Genomic DNA, 19,684 nt, shown 5'->3' with positions numbered 1-19,684 from the left:
TAATAGATGGCATTCTGAGAAAATCTGTACACCTCCAAACTCTTTCTTCATCTGGGCATAGACAATCACAACTACCTTTCTGTCTGATGTCACGGAAGGGTAGTGACCATTGGATGACCTGGGAACTGGCCCCCAGCCGCAGAGGCTCCTTACCCCCTCCTCTGTCCTTGGAACCTGCAGAGTTCTTCCCACCATCCTCACAGTGGGGGCCATGTCCAAGGATGAAACCTTGAGAGAGGGTATTGTTGTGACCATCTGGACTTACCGTGACTGAGCCCATAAGGCCTCTGTATGAGCTTTGAAGATTCTGGTGTCCCGTGAGGAAATCACCCCAGGGAGATTCCACACATTGCAAACCAACACTTTAAAGGGTGTCATGGAGATGGTGGAAAGCCCTTGCACAGGGTCTAACAATAGAAAGCTTCCGGAAAATGCTTTGCATTGCCCTTTAAAAAGCATTTTCATTTCCTTGTCTGAGGTTAGCCTCCTTCCAATGAATTTGTTGGAGCTCTGGGAGAAAATTGGCTAATCATTTTCCAAGGTTTAAAAAGTTGAAAGAAAAAAATAGATATAATAAACTATGTAAGAATTTAATGCATTAGCATGTCAAAATATCAATAAAATTTAACCAAATAGCAAACTAGGAAAATATTTGGAATAAATAAAATAAAGATTTAATATTTAAAGAGAGCAAGACAAAAATGAACACTATTTAAAGAGGTAAACAATATTAATAAAAAAATTCATCAAAAACAAAATTGTGGGGGGGGGGCGCGCCTGGGTGGTTCAGTGGGTTAAGCCTCTGTCTTTGGCTCAGGTCATGATCTCAGGGTCCTGGGCTTGAGCCCCACATCAGGATCTCTGCTTAGCAGGGAACCTGCTTCCCGCCCCTGCTCTCTTTGCTTACTCATATCTCTGTCAAATAAATAAATAAATCTCTAAAAAAAAAAAAAAAGAAAAGAAAAGAAAAGAAAGAAAGAAATTTAGGGGCACCTGAGTGGCTCAGGTCATGATCCCAGGGTCCTGGGATTGAGTCCTGCCTGGGGAAGACCATGTAGGGAGCCTCCCAGTAGGGAGCCTGCTTCTCCCTCTCTCTCTGCCTCTCCCCCTGCTTGTGCTCTCTATCTCTGTCAAATAAACAAATAAAATCTGGAAGGAAGGAAGGAAGGTTGTTTGATTTAAATAGCTTAAAAAAAAAAAAAACCCAGAAACTTAAAATAAAGCTTTTGTGCTCACCAGTAATTGAAAGACTACCTAACGAAACATTGAAATGCTATTTTTGCATCTCTGAAAGTATACACAAGAAAATGTTGATATTCACTGATTCCAGGAAAGGAAAATAGTGGATAAGGGACAGGAGTACCAAGAAATACATTTTCAGGTGTTTGGGTTATGGACACTGGGGAGGGTATGTGCTATGGTGAGTGCTGTGAAGTGTGTAAGCCTGAGGATTCACAGACCTGTACCCCTGGGGCTAATAACACATTATACATTAATAAAAAAGCAAGGAAAACAAAACAAAAAAAAAAGTTAACATTAAGCTTAAGGTATTAAAAAATTCAAAAAGTGTACTTAGTATAACATACAAAAAATATACATTTTCACACCTATTGAATTTTGTTTCATCATGAGCCAAAAAATTTTGGTGTATTTTTAATGTTAAATTCAAGAAACAAAGGGAAACAATCAAGAGAGTGTGTATTGAATGCACAACACATAATCTGGACAGTGCTGGGTATTACCTAGGCCGTAAGATAAATCAGGCTTGGAATATCTCTTGTCCTGAAGTAACTAAGAGCCCTTCTGGATTTTTCTTCCTCCATATTCCTTAAATGTCAGTGTTCTAAAGGTTCTGAGCCTAGCAGTAATGTCCACAATAGCCAAACTATGGAAAGAACCTAGATGTCCATCAATAGATGAACGGATAAAGACGATGTGGTGTGTGTGTGTGTATATATATATATATATATATATATATGGTGTATATATATATGTACATATATATATAATGCAGTAATAAAAAAATGAAAGTATTTGGAAAATACTTAAACTAATGCTCAGGAAAAAAATAATGGAAATACAAAACATGTTTTTTAGAATTTGAAAGGTTTTCATGGAATTCTGTGATTCCAGTTATATACATATGTATGTGCATATATATATTATATTTTATGGATTACAAGGTATATATTCTCATATTCCAAAATTAGGAACCACCTCAAACCATCTGTTTTAGATTCTGTAAAATAGTGTGGATTTATAATACTATTTTCTCTTATCCACTTGTTGATGATACTATGGGCAACTTTTATTTTCTTCTTTATAGTTTATCATTTTCATAAACCCATAATGAATAGATTTTACTGTTCTAATAATATTTGCAAATAAATAATAGTAAAGAAGTGACTGCCTGATCAACCACACTAGAAAAGAAGTGCTAACACATAAGTAAAAAAAACAAAGGAAGGAAGGAGGAAGAGGAGGGAGGTATAGAGCAGCACTAGTAGTAAGAACAGATAGAAGCAATGGTTATGCTGTCGGAAAGAGAGGGAAGAGAGAGAATATGGATGGCATTATGTCTCCCCAAAACATGCTGGAATCCTAACCCCCAGTACCTGTGAATGTGACCTTATTTGCAAATAGGATCTTGCAAAATGACCTAATGAGGTCATTAGGGTGCCCCTAATAAGTATGACTTATCAAAATGTAGACATACAAGGGAAAATGCCTTGGGAGATCAAGGCAAAGACTGGAGTAGTTCATCTACAAGCCAAGAGACACCAAAAATTACCAGGAAACCAGAAACTAGGGAAGAAGCATGGAAGAGATCCTCCCTCACAGCCCCAGGAGGAACCAAGCTTACTTAATTAAGCAACCTTAATCTTGGACTTCCAGCCTCCAGAACTGTGAGAACAAATTACTGTTTAAGCCACATAGTCTGTGGTGCTTTGTCACAGTGGCCCTAGAAAACTAATATAAGGGGCAAGAAGGTGAAGAGGGAGAGAAATCAGTAACTCTAGTCAGTCTGGTAAACTGAGCTCTGGGGGGCGGGGGAGGAAAATGTCTACAAAAACCTAATTTGTTATGTTAAAATAGTCAATATAACCACAAGTTTCCTAAAAATAGTTAATACATGTTACCTATATAGTGTTTCATTCCTGAGGAGACTGTCTAGAAGACAGTGCAGACTGTCTAGAAGACATTGTGTTTCCTTCCTCTGCATGAGAAATAGACTTCAGGGGCACCCGAGTTGCTCGGTCATTAAGCATCTGCCTTTGGCTCAGATCATGATCCTGAAGCACCCGGATTGAGTCCCATGCCACCCCCATGGGGCTCCTTGCTTAGTGGGGAGTCTGCGTCTCCCTCTGCCCCTTTCCCCACTCATGCTCTCACTCTCGCTCTCTCAAATAAATAAATCTTTAAAGAAATCGATTTCAATGGTAAGATTCGGGAACAGGTAAGTGTGATCTCAGAGGTAAACTGAGAAAAGAGAAAGAACGCTAAACATTCTCAGAAGGCAAGAGATCTGGGATCAAAACTGATTAGCAGTAACATTTCTCCTTCAACTCCATGCAGCGATCTCCTGTGAGGCTGCGGAACCCATGGGGAAAGGATCCAGGAATATAGCTCATGCTCCCTCGGGAGGCCTGCTGTTCAAAGTGGGCACACTTAGCTTACAGCAAAGGATTTTCATGCTTCTTCAGGATTTCTGTGTTTATTTTTTGGTCAGGGTCCTTCCCTAAGCCAGTGGTTTTTTTTAATTTTTTTAAAGATTTTATTTATTTATTTGACAGCAGAGATCACAAGTAGGCAGAGAGGCAGGCAGAGAGAGGGGGAAGCAGGCTCCCTGCTCAGCAGAGAGCCCAATGCAGGGCTTGATCCCAGGACCCTGAGATCATGACCTGAGCTGAAGGCAGAGTCTTAATCCACTGAGCCACCCAGGCGCCCCTAAGCCAGTGTTTTTTAAAACACTGACATACCACACTCAGCAACATCCCTTGGAGAACTTATTTAAATTCCAATTTCTACCCCCACCCACCCTCCAAATTTGGAGATTCAGGACCTCCGGGAGAAGAATCCAGGATTCTGCATTTTTTCCCCAGCATCCCCAGGGGATTCTTTCAGAATAACTGTAGGGCCTAGCCAACTTCAGGTCCCTGGATCCTTCTGTTGCCCAAGTAACAAGTTCTGTATGTTTGATTGGTTGTTTAGTTTTATAGGGAATATATTCCTCACATTCTACATTTTGCTTTAGGCAAAGAAGGGATCTAGAGATATCTGGCATCCTAACCATATAATTGAAGTTATGGATCCAAACATAAAAATTACAAATTCATGTGGCTATTTATTATGATATGTAGGTTGTTTTGCTAATAGGCTCGAAATGGGAGGAAGTTTAGCATATATATTGTGATATGAAGGAAAGGCCCAGCCATGTAATAATTGGGGGAAGTTTGCCACTTATAGAGAAAAAAAATAAATAAAGTTGGCCCTTATATCAAAATAATGGTACAGTCCACAAAGAAGATCTAATTATCATAAATTTTTATATAGCAAATATCATAGCATATAAATCCATAAGGCAACACTTTGAAAAAATGCAGAGAAGTGAGCAGAAACACAGTTACAGTAGGAGACTTTAGCTTACTTCTAAAAACTAATAAAAATGAACAAAGTGCTCTGTCATCAAAAACATTTTGTAACTCCCACCTTGGTCAAATGAAACAACATGAAAGAAAGACAAAAGCAGAAACCAATGAATTAAAAGGAAAAGAAAAAAGAGAGGCGGAGCTAATAAAAACCCAAGAATTGAATCTTGAAACAGTAACAGTGAAATACCTCACTGGCCAATACACTTTTTAAATATGAAGTGTACAAATAGATGCATGTATAAGGGGAATTTAAAAATATGGTGAGAGGGACGCCTGGGTGGCTCAGTTGGTTAAGCAGCTGCCTTCGGCTCAGGTCATGATCCCAGCGTCCTGGGATCGAGTCCCACATCCGGCTCCTTGCTCTGCGGGGAGCCTGCTTCTCCCTCTGACTCTGCCTGCCACTCTGTCTGCCTATGCTCGCTCTTGCTCGTGCTCTCTCTCTGACAAATAAATAAATAAAATCTTTAAAAAAAAAAAAAATAAAAATAAAAATAAAAATATGGTGAGAAAACTGGATGAAATGGATTATTTTAATATGTTATCAAATTTATATAATACCAGTAATATATTAATATAAATAACACAGACAGCAAAAGGCATGGGGAAAAAAGGAAACCAAATACCACAAACAGAAGACTGACAAATAACCACCCTTTAAGATCCCCTGAATCCAGACAATTTCACAGGGAACTTCAATCTCCTCCTGTCAAACTTACAAGGAGCAAAGATTTCCAATGCTATTAAAATAGTTCTAAAGCATAAGAGAAAAGGGGGATATCCAAACAGTATTTACAAAGCCAGTATAACTTTGGCACCAAGACCTGAAAACACTAGTGAAACAGCTAGTGAAAACAGCCGCAGACCAATATTTTATGACTATTATTTAAAACTCCAAAATAAAATCACAGAAATGGAACTCTGTTGTGTTTAAAAGAAAAATGCACCATGACCAAAAGGGATTGACTGCAAGAATTTAAAATTAAAATTCAACATATTAAGAGATCAAAGGAGCAAATGTAGATAATTCTTTCCATGGATGTTAAAGAGGAATTTGTAAAGTACCCACTACCTGTTCAATATGCTTCTCAATTTTTGGAGACTCTTTATAAAGCAGGAATAGAAAAATATTTTTAAGTCTACAAATTTGAGGTGGGTGTGGGGAATGTGTGTTCATATCTCTGCATGTGTGTGTGTTAAATAAAAAGTCAGGGCGTGTAGGGACACCTGGGTGGCTCAGTAGGTTAAAGCCTCTGCCTTCAGCTCAGGTCACGATCCCAGGGTCCTGGGATCAAGCCCCGCATCAGGCTCTCTGCTCAGCAGGGAGCCTGCCTCCTCCTCTCTCTCTGCCTACTTCTCTGCCTACTTGTGATCTCTCTCTCTCTGTCAAATAAATAAATAAAATCTTTAAAAAAAGAAAAAAGTCGGGGCGCCTGGGTGGCTCAGTGCATTAAGGCCTCTGACTGCACTTGCATCTCCCCCACTCCATGGACTCTTCATCATCAAAGTCAAAGTGACCACATCTTACCAAATCCAGTGGTCACTGCTTCTGTCCTCATCTTTCTTCTGCAAACACTCTGTGCTTTCGAAACACTCAACCACCACCTCTGTGAAATTCTCTCTCTTCCCAGCGTCTGTCATTACACCTCCCTATTCCCTTCCAAGTCCTCCTCACACCTTTCCAGGCTGCTCCTCTGTTTGCATTTCTAAGTGTTGCTGTGCCGCAGGGCTCTGTTCTTATTTTCTTAGCAACATCAGTGAGGTATAATTGGATACCATAAAATTCATCCATTTTAAGTGTATCAGTCAATGATTTCTAGTAAATTTAGAGAGTTGGGAAACCATCACCACTATCCAGTTTTAGAACATTTTTCTTGCCCCAATAAGATTTCTCTTGCTCATTTATAGCTACTTCTGGTTCCCCCATCCAGCCTAAGCAGCTACAAATCAACTTGCTTTATAGATAGATTCACTTTTCCCTTTTTCTTTTGACACATTCTCTGTAAGTAATTTCATATACACCTGTGGCTTTATACCCCATCTTTTTGTCCAGGATAACCAGATTTATGTCAAGAGCCCCAGTTTCTCTGCCAAACTCCAGATTCACATATTCAACAAGCATTCAACATCTCTACTTAGATTTTATTTTTTTTAAGATTTTATTTATTTGACAGAGTGATCACAAGTAGGTAGAGAGGCAGGTGGCAGGGAGTGAGGGAAGCAGGCTCCCTGCTGAGCAGAGATCCCGATGCAGGGATCGATCCCAGGACCCTGAGATCATGAACTGGGCGGAAAGCAGAGGCTTAACCCACTGAGCCACCCAGGCACCCCTCTACTTGGATTTTTAAGAGACATTTCAAACACTTCTTTTTTTTTTTTTAAGATTTTATTTATTTATTTGACAGAGAGAGATCACAGTAGGAGAGAGGAAGGGAAGAGATCACAGAGAAAGGAAGGGAAGCAGGCCCCCTGCTGAGCAGAGAGCCCGATGTGGGACTCGATCCCAGGACCCTGAGATCATGACCTGAGCCGAAGGCAGCGGCTTAACCCACTGAGCCACCCAGGCGCCCCATTTCAAACACTTCTAAATAGGATTGTTGCTTATTTATTCTACATGATATAGTGGCTAAGAGTGTGTCTGCAGCCAGACATCCAGGGTTTGAATCTTGGCTTGTCACTTATTAGTTATGTGGCATTAATCAAGTAACTTAATCTCCCTATGCCTTAACTCCCTCATCTATAGAATGGTGTTTAACAATAGCACCTATCTCATTGGACGGTTAAGAGAATTAAACAGATTATCTTCCACAAAGCATTTTAGAAAGAATCTTCAGGGGGCACCTGGGTGACTCAGTGGGTTAAGCCTCTGCCTTCAGCCCAGGTCATGATCTCAGAGTCCTGAGATCGAGCCCTACATTGGGCTCTCTGCTCAGTAGGGGAGCCTGCTTTCCCCTTCTCTCTCTGCCTGCCTCTCTGCCTACCTGTGCTCTTTGTCTGTCAAATAAATAAATGAAATCTTTTTAAAAATTTTTTCAAAAAGAAGAATCCTCAGTATAGTAAATCAGTGGTTCTCAAATTTTCTAGCACATTGAATCTCTTGGGGTAGCTTTTAAAATTCCAAATGCCCAGACTACTATACTCCATACCAATTAAGTTAGAATTTCTGGAGGTGACATCCAGACATAGGTATTTTTTAATTCTCAAGTAATTTCAGTGTGAGGTTCAGTGTGAGAACCAGGGCCATAAGAGCTCACTAATTTTGTATTAAATAGGTAAGATAAAACTATTTTTCTCTCGGGGCACCTGGGTGGCTCAGTTAAGTGTCCAACTCTTGATTTCAGTTCAGGTCATGATATCAGGATTGTGAGATCAAGTGTCACATTAGGCTCCACACTTGGGATTCTCTATCTCTGCCACTCCCCACCACTCCCCTAACCACCACTCCACTCATGCTCTCTCCCTCCCTGTCTCTCTCTCAATAAGATAAAATAAGAAATTAAAAAAAAATTCTCTCTCAAGCTTAACTTCCTGCTCTTCCTCCATCGACGAAACAGATCTGACACTTTCCTTGCTTCGACGAAACAGATCTGACTGACACTTTCCTTGCTTACCCACAGTATCCATCCAATTTTTTGCTTGCTAAAGGAATGCAGATCTTGTTCAGGTACCAGACAGCCAGGTGTTTCATGGGACAAGGCCCCTTCCCAGGTCCATGGAATAACTCATGGTTGATCTATGTCACTCATAGTGATCCTACCCCCTACTAGTGATTGCTTTAGGGGTGGTGGTGTTTATGTGATTTTAGTCAATAAAACATGAGGTTTTCTTCACTGCTTAAGTGAACCATAATGAAAGAACCACCCATCCTTTTTCTGTACCTGGCTGTTTCCACCTTCATGTTAGAGTATCATAGCTATATGATAGGATAGCAGCTATGCCTACAATGGTGGCAGCCACCTTGAGACCATGAATAAAGCTAATCTAAAAGAGAAAAAAAAAAAGGTGAGATAGACCTGGGCTCTTGAAGATATCCTTGAGCCCCTAAATTAACTAACCCTGGCATATTCTACCTCTGTATTACTTGTTATATGAAAATTGAGATGACTCTTCAGCAACTCATGTCCCAAAGCTTCCTGATATGTGACCCCAGGAACAACAGAACCATTCATCCAATCTCTCAAACCCAAGGCCTAGGAGTGCCCCCTGATTTCCCCACACTTGACGTCTTATATCCGAGACTGGTCAGCCCTTCCTTCCAGATATGTATTTTTCCATCCATCCACTTCTTTCCACCTCCCTTCTGTCTACAGCGATCTGAGCGATCTGTCACCTGGACCAGTGCCACAGCCTCTGGGCTCTTCTCTTTGCTCCCCCTTTTGCTCCTCTATAATCCATTCTTGACGAGCAGCCATGGTGATTTGTAACACTTATCACTCCCTTGATTAGATTCCTCATTCACCTTGTCATTGCATTCAGAAGGACTCCAAACTCTTCACCACAGCAAACAAGATCCTGTGTGATTGGGAACCTCTCACCTCTCTGACCTTGTCCCCTCCAGCTTTTCTCCATGTTCACTAATCTCCAGCCACACTGACCTTCTTTTCTTCCCTCTAATACAGCAACTTCATTCCTGTCTCAGGGCACATGGGTCTCCACCTGCCATTCGCTTTGCCCCATCCACTTTGCTCCAGAGAGCTGGAGCTCACACCCTTACTTCATTCACCTCACCTCAGGTGTGACCTCAGGGAAACCCTCCTCGGCCACCCATCTTAACTTACCCCCCCCCCCGCACCCACAGGATTGCTCACTGTCATATCACCTCATTTTATTGTACTTACAGTAATTATTACTATCTGAAATCACCCTGTCCATGCCTTCCTTTATTTGCTTATCTGTCCTGCTAAAATAAAAGTTTCATTGAAGCAGGAACTCACCTGTTCACTGTTTTGTTTTGTTTTTGTTTACTCCAGCTTTCCAAGGACCTAGAACAGTGCCTGACACATGTAGATACTCAATAAATATTTGTTTGATTGAATGTGGAATGGGCATGTAACCAAAACCAAGCCAACTAGAGTTTCCCCCAGGAGGTTTGAACTGGAGTTGGAGAAGAGTTCTTTCTTCTTGAATGAAGCAATGAGTTGTCTTGGTTCCAGTTTCAGTTGGGAGGATGTATGGTCTGAGAAATTGAAGCCACATGAAGAGAGGAGAAAAGAAGAATGAATTAGATGAACCCTAGTGACATTTTTTTTTAAATTTATTTATTTATTGGAGAGAAAGCAAGAGCACATTCAAGGGAGTGGAGGCAGAGGGAGAGAGAACCTCAAGCAGACTCCGTACTGAGCACGAAACCCAACACAGGGCTTGATCTCATGACCCTGAAATCATGACCTGAGCCGAAACCAAGAGTCAGATGCACAATCGACTGAGTCACCCAGGCGCCCGCCTCAGTGACATTTTTGTTCCAAGTTCCCATTGATCTTTACCATTCCCTTTGTTCAGTTACATGAAGCAAAAATTCTCTTCCTTGCCTGAGATGAACAAATCTGCCGCCTACCACCAAAAGAATCTTGAGTATGAAGATGGGTTGCAGACTTCAGAGAGAGCTCTGAGCGCCCTCCCAAAGGAAGTTCCAACATCAACCATTCAAGGTGGGGGAACAGTTAGGAGTCAGGTACCTTGACTGAGGCCCCACACTCCCTCTCATCAGGATGAAGCCGACGAGAACGGCCCTTCATTATCTGGAAAAGTAGTAGTAATAAATTTTCTGAGCTTACATGATGGTGCGATGCTCAGATCTGCTTTCAAGAACTAATCTAACAGAAATTCCAAGGAGCCTCCGGTTGCACTACTTTTGGGATCCACTGTAGCTTTTGAACTGAAGCCACATCCTCCTCAGGCAACTCCCAGACAATGCCTAAGCATGGTGGGGTACTGAATTTTGGCCCAGTTCATGATTCCTCTATTGCACTGGAGTTCCCATTTTGCAATCTGAGTGTTTGCAGTCTGAGCCACAGTTTGAGACTCTTTCTACCTACTCCTTCCATCCATCACTCCTTGTCCCAAGTACTGGACCTGCATCACAGTCTGAAGTCCTTCCCTGCCGGCTCTTCTCCCTTTCCCCTCTAATAGGCATTATCCCCCCAAAAGAGGGGGATGCTTCTAACTCTGTCTTGGCCTCTGCTTTCTGGGGGACCTAACCAATACATTAGCAAGTGCAAGCAAGGCTAGCACCCCTTATGCTCTCTGAGGGCCAATATATGGAAGAAAGCATGGGCCACAGGCAGGATGGACAGAGGGGAGACTCCTGGCAGATCCATGCCTTCGTAGTTGCAGGGCAAGAAGCTGCTTGTGTTTGGCAGGCAGCTGAGAGCCTCTGTTAAAGAAAGGACAGAGACAGGAGGTGTAGAAAACCATCAATAGCAGCAGCAGGGGTGGAAATAAAGCAGAGCTCAGCACCATATCCTTGGGATCTTTCCCTCCTCCTCCCTTGTTGGGGCTGTGTATGGATTGCCATGATTCAGATGTTTTTAACTCTGGGCTCTTGCATTTTGCCTATAACACATTAACTATCACACTGATTCTCATGCTGCTGGCACTATGTGCCCAGAGCTCTTGGCATTTCTTGCAAAAGAAGAGAAGTTTCCTTTGTCATAAGGCTGTTCTGTCTTTTGGAGACCACAGACATTCCCCTAGGAAGCTGCCTGGTCCAGCAGCCCTAACCTTTCCAGGCCCAGCCCCTTGAGGTCTTCTTTTCATACACATGCCTCCCTGGCCTCAGGATCTGTCTGCTTACTTTCTGCTTCCAGTCAACCCTAGTCCACCACCTTGTAAATGTTCTGTCCTTTCCTTATGAAATGAAAAGCGTAGGGATTTTGAAGTTAGACAGACCTCCATCCACATTCTTACACTGTAGTCTTTGGCTATCTGCCTTTCAAGTGTATTGGAGGGTTTCGATGAGATAAGAGGTGCGATGTGACTGGCAGAGTTCACAGCATACAGTAGGCACTCCATAAATGTTAATACCTTCGCTTCCTCTCTTTCTTGTCTAAGGGGCACTTCTATTTCCAACATCTAGTGTTCACTCTCTGACCTTGACTTTATAATTACCATTCTTTACCCTTCTGTTTAAGCTCTTGCACAATTTTCCTGGCCCACCCACACTTCCCCGTAACTACACCCATAACTGCAGTTTTATAGTCTCCCACCTGTCTCTCAGTCAGCCTGTCCCATATTCCTCCCCCTCCAAAATGAGGAAACCGTGGTGACGCCATACTGAACAACATAGCACTAATGCAATGGCAGACCCTGGGATGTACTGGAACGAGCTTCCACTGACTGGTGAGAGCCAAGTGTTGACTTTCCAGGAATTTTGTAAACTGGTTGCTAAACCCAGCCCTAAGTAAAAATTAAAGCTACATAAACTTAAAATTAAGTAAGTTATATTAAAAACAAAGTTCATACATACTCAAAATTCATCACTTCCAAACTATTTTACTATGCTGTATTATTATCCATTCTCTTGAAGTTATTTATATTCATGGTAAGTGTACTATGATGGAAATACTATGCGCTGGTGTGCTTAGCTCTTTCCAGCTGCATATTCAATGGCAGCATGTTGGTAGCTTGAAATAGGTTGTGGTGGGAATATTTATGCCGTGGAAATTGGCAAATGCTACGGATAAGATTTTTTTTTTCCAGATCCAGTAGTTAAATATTTACAACATACCGTTCAATGGACCACTTCTAACATAATCCAGCAATAATCACCAAATAAACCAAAGTAACTAAAGACATAAGGTAAGTTTTTTATATTTTTAATTAATTATTTTTATTAACATATAATGTACTATTTGCCCCAGGGGTATAGGTCTGTGAATCGTCAGGCTAACATACTTCACAGCACTCACCATAGTACATACCCTCCCCAGTGTCCATCACCCAACCACCCTCTCCATAGCCCATGCCCCCCAACCCTCAGTTTGTTTTTGTGAGATTAAGAGCCTCTTATGGTTTGTCTCCCTCCAGATCCCATCTTGTTTCATTGTTCCTTCCCAACCCCCAAACCCCCTACCCTGCCTCTCAAGTTCCTCACATCAGGGAGATCATATGATAATAAGATATAAGTAAGTTTTTTCTTTAATATTTTATTTATTTATGTGACAGACAGAGATCACAAGTAGGCAGAGAGGCAGGCAGAAAGAGAGGAAGGGAAGCAGGCTCCCCGCTGAGCAGAGAGCCCTCTGCAGGGCTTGATCCCAGAACCCTGGGATCATGACCTGAGCTGAAGGCAGAGGCTTTAACCCACTGAGCTACCCAGGCACCCCTACATAAGGTCAGTTTTAAAGGATGTTTATACCCTCAAGATATCCCAGTCCAACTACTTGCAGTTCCCCAGAATGCATCCTGTTCTCTGATTCCTTCATATCTTTTCTACTGACCTAAATACTAGGTAAATAAATAATTGCTTAAGTCAATGTTCCTCTTCTTAGCAACCATGACATTCTGTGCGTGTTTCACTGGCTTCATCACATTACAATTGTTTGTCCTCCTCCACAAGATAGTATGCTCCCTGAGGGTTGGGTTGTGTCTGCCCAAACTTGGTCTTCCCTTATCTGTTCATAACAGATACTCAACAGATTCTTTGATCATTAGCTTGCCAGTAGCAACAATTCTCAAACATTTGCCCTCGGGACCCCTTTATGCTCTTAAAAATAATTGAAGGTGCTTAAGAGCTTTTGTTTGTGTGGTTTGTATCTATTGATATTAACTCTATTCAAAATTAAAACTGAGGACATTTTAAAACACAAGAATACACAAGCACACATTCAACTTTCCTTCAGAGCAATGATGTCATTACATGTCATGTAGACTTTGGAAAATTCCAATGAGTACCCATGAAAGAAAGACAATCAAAAAGAAAATAATATTTTAGCATTGTTATAAAAATAGGTTTGACGCCATGGATCCTCAGAATAGATCTCAGAAATCTTCTGGAATCTTCTCAGGGACATCCTGAGCATCTCAGAGTTCCCAGCCCACATTTTGAGGACTACAGCCTTCTGGTATATCTTCACCTGAACAGATTGATTCAGAAAAAAAATACTCTGTCCCGGATTGAGTAGTGTGGATTTGAAAGAAGGGATGATAATTTAGGATGGAGCATAGCAGCTATGTCCCAGTGGCATCTTTGAGAAGATATGGAATTGGCCACCATTTGGTGTGAATCTGTTTTGTGGATTAAAAGATGGAATTCTGTAAAGCCATAGAAGGTATTAAACACATCAATAAAATGTATGTTTTGATAGAAATTCTCTAAGCTACTTTTTTCTTACTATTTGTATTTTTGAGCAACGGATACGTTAGGATGTACTTTTTGACTCTATACTGCTTTTCCATAATGCTAGTAGCAGCACTAACTTTAAAACCCTTCAGCTACAAGGACCCTATTCTTCTGTTAGGCTTTTTGACAACAAAGAGAAGGGATGCATGAATGGAGACTCTTGTGGCTTTCCTTTGAAATATAAGACTCTTCTGCCTGAAACAACCATGTAGCCTTATAATCTGGTCCAATCCGCTAATATTTATACATTAGGGCAGTAATTTCCTTTAAGAGTTTACCTTGCCATCCAAAATTGGGACTATGAAAATATTTGTGTTTCCTTTATCTACATGATATCCAAAATTATATTATAATTACATTGACTTTTTCTCATGTTATGAGTCTTCAACATTATTTCTAAGGAACAGTGTCAAGTAAAGAGTATGAACTCTAGGTTACTCAATTTGATTTGGACCAATGTAGCCTAATAAATTTTTGAGATGTGAAGAAGGATGAAATGGAGTAAAGTGGGTATATTTGCAATGTTTCAGGAAGCCTACCCTCAACCTCACTATGATATAACAGGGGCCATTTTACTGCCTGCCACAAAGCTTCCCCATCAACCATTACAGAGAGTCCTCAGGTTTTCTTGCATTAATACCCCTTGAAAGATTATTAATGCCATACTTCCAGAAGGAGGCATATTTATCCTGGGACATGGATTCGTGTGCATGTGTGTGTGTGTGTGTGTGTGTGTGTGTGACAGGACTGGAGAGGGAAATATCATCATGGAGTGTGTGTCCCATGATAATTAATTTATTTTTTTCTTTTCTTTACCCATCCTCCCACCTCCCTCCCCTCTGGTAGCCATCAGTTTGTTCCCTAGAGTTAAGAGTCTGTTTCTTGGTTTGTCTCTCTTTCTCGCGCTTTCTTTTCCCGTTACTTATTTGTTTTGTTTCTTAAGTTCCGCATATGAGTGAGATCATATGGTATTTGTCCTTCTCTCATTGATTTATGTCACTTAACATTGTACTCTCTAGCTCCATCCATGTCATTGCAAATGGCCAGATTCCATTCTTTTTATGGCTGAATAATATTCCATTGTGTATACATACCACATCTTTATCCGTTCATCTATTGATGGACACTTGGGTTGCTTCCATAGTTTCGCTCTTGTAAGTATGCTATAGTAGACGTAGGGGTGCATATATCCCTTTGAATTAGTGTGTTTGTATTTTTTGCATAAATACCCAGTAGCACAATTCCTGTATCATAGGTTAGTTCAATTTTTAACTTTTGGAAGTGATAAATAATTTTAAATATTATCTTTATTAAAATAAAACTCAAACATTATCACACGAAGTGAAGAAGTTTTATTAAGTTTTCACATCAAATATGGAATTCAAAAATGTGTCTCCTTCATTTGACTTTTTCCCCCAAATACATCCCGTTTGACAGAAATTAGCAGAGAGTATCAAGTCAGCAGTCAAATACTAGAGAATAGGACTTAGAAAATCACAAAGCTTTGAAAGTCTCAGTATCAAGAGATAAAGATTGACTGACAGGACTTTAGTCATCCAAAGAAAAATCCTTCTGGTAATGGAATAAACAGGAAACCAGTATATAGAAATTATAAGAAAGTTTTGAGACGTGTTAGGAGGGGTTTTTTTTGTTGTTATTTTGGTTTGGTTTCTTTTGGTTTTAGATAAAGGAACTGATCCTACAGTAAGGATTCATTCATTCATTCAACACATATTCACTAAACCCCTACTATGTGGGACACCGGGGTCATTCAGTCGTTAAGCATCTGCCATCGGCTCAAGTCATGACTCCAGGGTCCTGGGATCGACCCTGATCAGGCTCCCTGCTCAGCGGGAAACCTGTTTCTCCCCTCCCACTCCCCCCGCTTATGTTCCCTCTATCATTGCGTCCCTCTCTGTCAAAGAAATAAATAAAATCGTTAAATTAATTAATTAATTAATTAACCTCTACTACGTTCCAGGTCTTGTTCTATCCAATGAGGACCCAGCAGTAAACTCTTCTACTCTGATGGAGTTTACATTCTTATGGAGGAGACAGACAATAAACAAACAAATAAATAAATATGTAGCATAGTGTCAGGTATGAAAAAGGCCATAGCAGAAATAAAGCAGGGTAGCATGACAGAGGCTGCCAAGAAGCTGCTACATTAACCGGGGTGGTCAGGGAAGGCCTGTGTAAAGAAGCAAAGTGAGACCGTTCGCTCAGCTGAGGGAAGAGTGTACCAGAGACAGCGCACTGTAAAATGCAAGGTGTGTGGAGCAGAAACTTTCATGGGCATAAGCAAGGGAAGAGCGAGAACAGATACGTTGAAGAGGTAGCAGGCTTCTTGCATGTCATGGAGGGATTTGGGATTTTATTTCAAGTGTGGTGGGAAGCCGTGGAAGATTTTGAATGGGTCACGGACATGATGCAATTCTGGGACTTTTTAAGGACAAACTGAGGACTGTCTGAATGGGTATTGCATTGTCCTGGGATTTTCATGATACTACAGGAAATTGTCAGATCTGTTTAATACAGGATACATCAAAAGAAACAGGAGAGGGACAGAATAGAAATTAGGACAGGAGGAAGACGTTTTTCTCTCTTTGCCAGTTTAGGAATTGGTCCTATAATAGGAATAGTCAGATGAACTATGTCATACACTCAGTGACCTTCGAGACCCACCTTCCACAATGTGGAAAGTACCTGATAATCAAGTGAGAAAGAGCACAGAATTCATATTAGACATCTTAAAATTCCTATTCTGATTTTAATAAAAATATCTGTTCATTGTGAGAAATTTATAAAGTGGAGAAAAGCAGAAGGAAGAAAGTACAACCACTAACAATCACGTCACCCTGAAAAAAAAGCACCATCAAAATGTGCATGTTTCGGGGCGCCTGGGTGGCTCAGTGGGTTAAGCCGCTGCCTTCGGCTGAGGTCATGATCTCAGGGTCCTGGGATCGAGTCCCACATCGGGCTCTCTGCTCAGCAGGGAGCCTGCTTCCCTGTCTCTCTCTCTCTCTGCCTACCTCTCCATCTACTTGTGATCTCTCTCTGTCAAATAAATTAAAAAAAAAAATGTGCATGTTTCTTCGACACACGTTACACAAAATGAGACAGGGTCATATTTTTATAAGTGGTGAGTTCTTTCCCTTCCATATTAAATAGAGTAGAACCAATACAATGGTCTGTCTGGATGGCTGTATGGGAGTTGAAACAGTGGTAGGACAATATTTGCCTTGTTATCCCAGTGACCAGAGCCTTGGAATGACTCACAAGGTGGACGATGACACAACAGTCTCTCCTGTCAGTGCCTGAACAACTAAGCCTTGTTCCAGGGTGACCACGTCAGACCCCAACCCTGTTCTTCACAGCTCCTTCTCAGTTACAAGTCACTGTCGCCTCTTCTCTCAGGTGAGTTAGTTCTGACTGTGAGGAAAGCAGTGTTACCACAGGGACAAAGGAGTAGGGCAGAGGCCAGAGGCCTATGCAAGTAAATACAGTCTGAGGAGCAGCTGAAGGTTACCTTTGTTCAGTCTAACAGATAAAAGTCCTCTGTTCCTGATGTCCTTATCCTGCCCAAGCCTTCAATTCCTTGGAGACAGAACAGGAGGAAGTCAGATTATTTCATCTCAAAAGAAAAAAGAAGTTGTTATCTCCCATGTTCCAATTCATAGAGTCATGTCTGGGAACTAGGGTGAGGAGAGCGAGGCATCGACCTTGGGCTCGTAACATACAGGGATGCCAGAAACTTCCTAATAATGAGCAACAGCAATCAGACAACAAAAAAGAAATAAAAGGTATTCAAATTGGCAAAGAAGAAGTCAAACTCTCTCTCTTCGCAAATGACATGATACTTTATACAGAAAACCCAAAAGACTCCACCCCCAAACTACTAGAACTCATAGAGCAATTCATTAATGTGACAGGATAGAAAATCAATGTACAGAAATCAGTTGCTTTCTTCTACACGAACAACGACAATATAGAAAAGGGAAATTAGAGAATTAATTCCATTTACTATAGCACCAAGAACCATAGGATACCTGGGAATAAACCTAACCAAAGACGTAAAGGATCTGTACTCAGGGAACTACAGAACATTCATGAAAGAAATTGAAGAGGACACAAAAAGATGGAAGACCATTCCATGCTCATGGATCAGAAGAATAAACATTGTTAAAATGTCAATACTGCCTAGAGCCATCTATACTTTCAATGCTATCCCGATCAAAATTCCGCTGGCATTTTTCAAAGTGTTGGAACAAACAATTCTAAAATTTGTATGGAACCAGAAAGAGACCCCGAATTGCTAAGGAAATGTTGAAAAAGAAAAACAAAACTGGGGACGTCCAAATCCCTGATTTCAAGCTTTCCTACAAAGCTGTGATCAGTAATATTTTAGCACAGTATTTTGAAAAACAAATATTAATGTAAAACAATCGATCATTTAAAAAGGTGTTGGGGCGCCTGGGTGGCTCAGTGGGTTAAGCCGCTGCCTTTGGCTCAGGTCATAATCTCGGCGTCCTGGGGTCGAGCCCCGCATCGGGCTCTCTGCTCCACAGGGAGCCTGCTTCCCTTTCTCTCTTTCTCTGCCTGCCTCTCTGCCTACTTGTGATCTCTGTCTGTCAAATAAATAAATAAAATCTTAAAAAAAAATAAAATAAAATAAAAATAAATAAATAAATAAAAATAAAAAGGTGTCAAGGGATGCCTGGGTGGCTCAGTCGGTTAAGTGTCTGCCTTTGGCTCAGGTCGTGATCTCAGGGTCCTGGGATCAAGCCCTGCATCAGGCTCCTTGCTCAGTGGGGAGCCTGCTTCTCCCTCTGCCAGCCACTCCCCCTGCATGTAATCATTTTAAAGATTTAAAGTAAAATCTTTAAAAAATAATAAAAATAAATGAAAAGATGTCAAAGTTTAAAATAAAAATGGGGTCAGCATTATCGATTTTTTTAAAAGATTATATATTTACCTGACAGACATAGATACAGCAAGAGAGGGAACACAAGCAGGGGGAGTGGGAGAAGGAGAAGCAGACTCCCCGCTGAGCAGAGAACCCGATATGGGGCTCAATCCCTGGACCCTGGGATCATGACTCTAGCAGAAGGCAGATGCGCAATGACTGAGCCACCCAGGCACCCTATTGATTTTCTATTTGTCTCAGGCTCCCATCAAGTTTGGCAGGACAGTCACTGACCTTACATCACTCCCCACCACCACACCACCAATGACATTAACATTGGATGTTTACCTAAATATTAAAAATAAATAAATAAACATACCAAGGGCAAACAGACTTACCGACAGACACTAAACACCCAAAATGATCAGTAAAGGAGAAAAAAAACTTTTATTCTAAGCCCCTCTTCCATTTGTCTCAGAGCAGCTAACACTGTAACCAAGTTCTGGTGCAACAGTTTGCCCTGACAGTGACTGTTGATTAATCGTTACTATTTAGTGCCCAGTAGTCTGCAAGCCACTGAGAGTCAAATAATATAACTGCGAAGGTCTAACAAGTGAGGAGTTTAAACACAGCCTTCTTCCTTGGTGAACAACCAACATATCTATTGATGGATCTTAACTCCAAGACAGACTCTTGCTATCAGAGGCACGCTTAGCGCTTTCACAGCCTTTGATCTACCCAGGAGCATGAATTCCCTTCCTATGAATAATTGTTCATGGTCATGGATTC

The sequence above is a fragment of the Mustela putorius genome, unplaced genomic scaffold, assembly GCF_011764305.1.
Source record: "Mustela putorius furo isolate JIRA1106 unplaced genomic scaffold, ASM1176430v1.1 tig00003834_pilon_pilon_pilon, whole genome shotgun sequence".
Taxonomy (NCBI): domain Eukaryota; kingdom Metazoa; phylum Chordata; class Mammalia; order Carnivora; family Mustelidae; genus Mustela; species Mustela putorius.
This window is presented reverse-complemented; position numbering follows the sequence as displayed.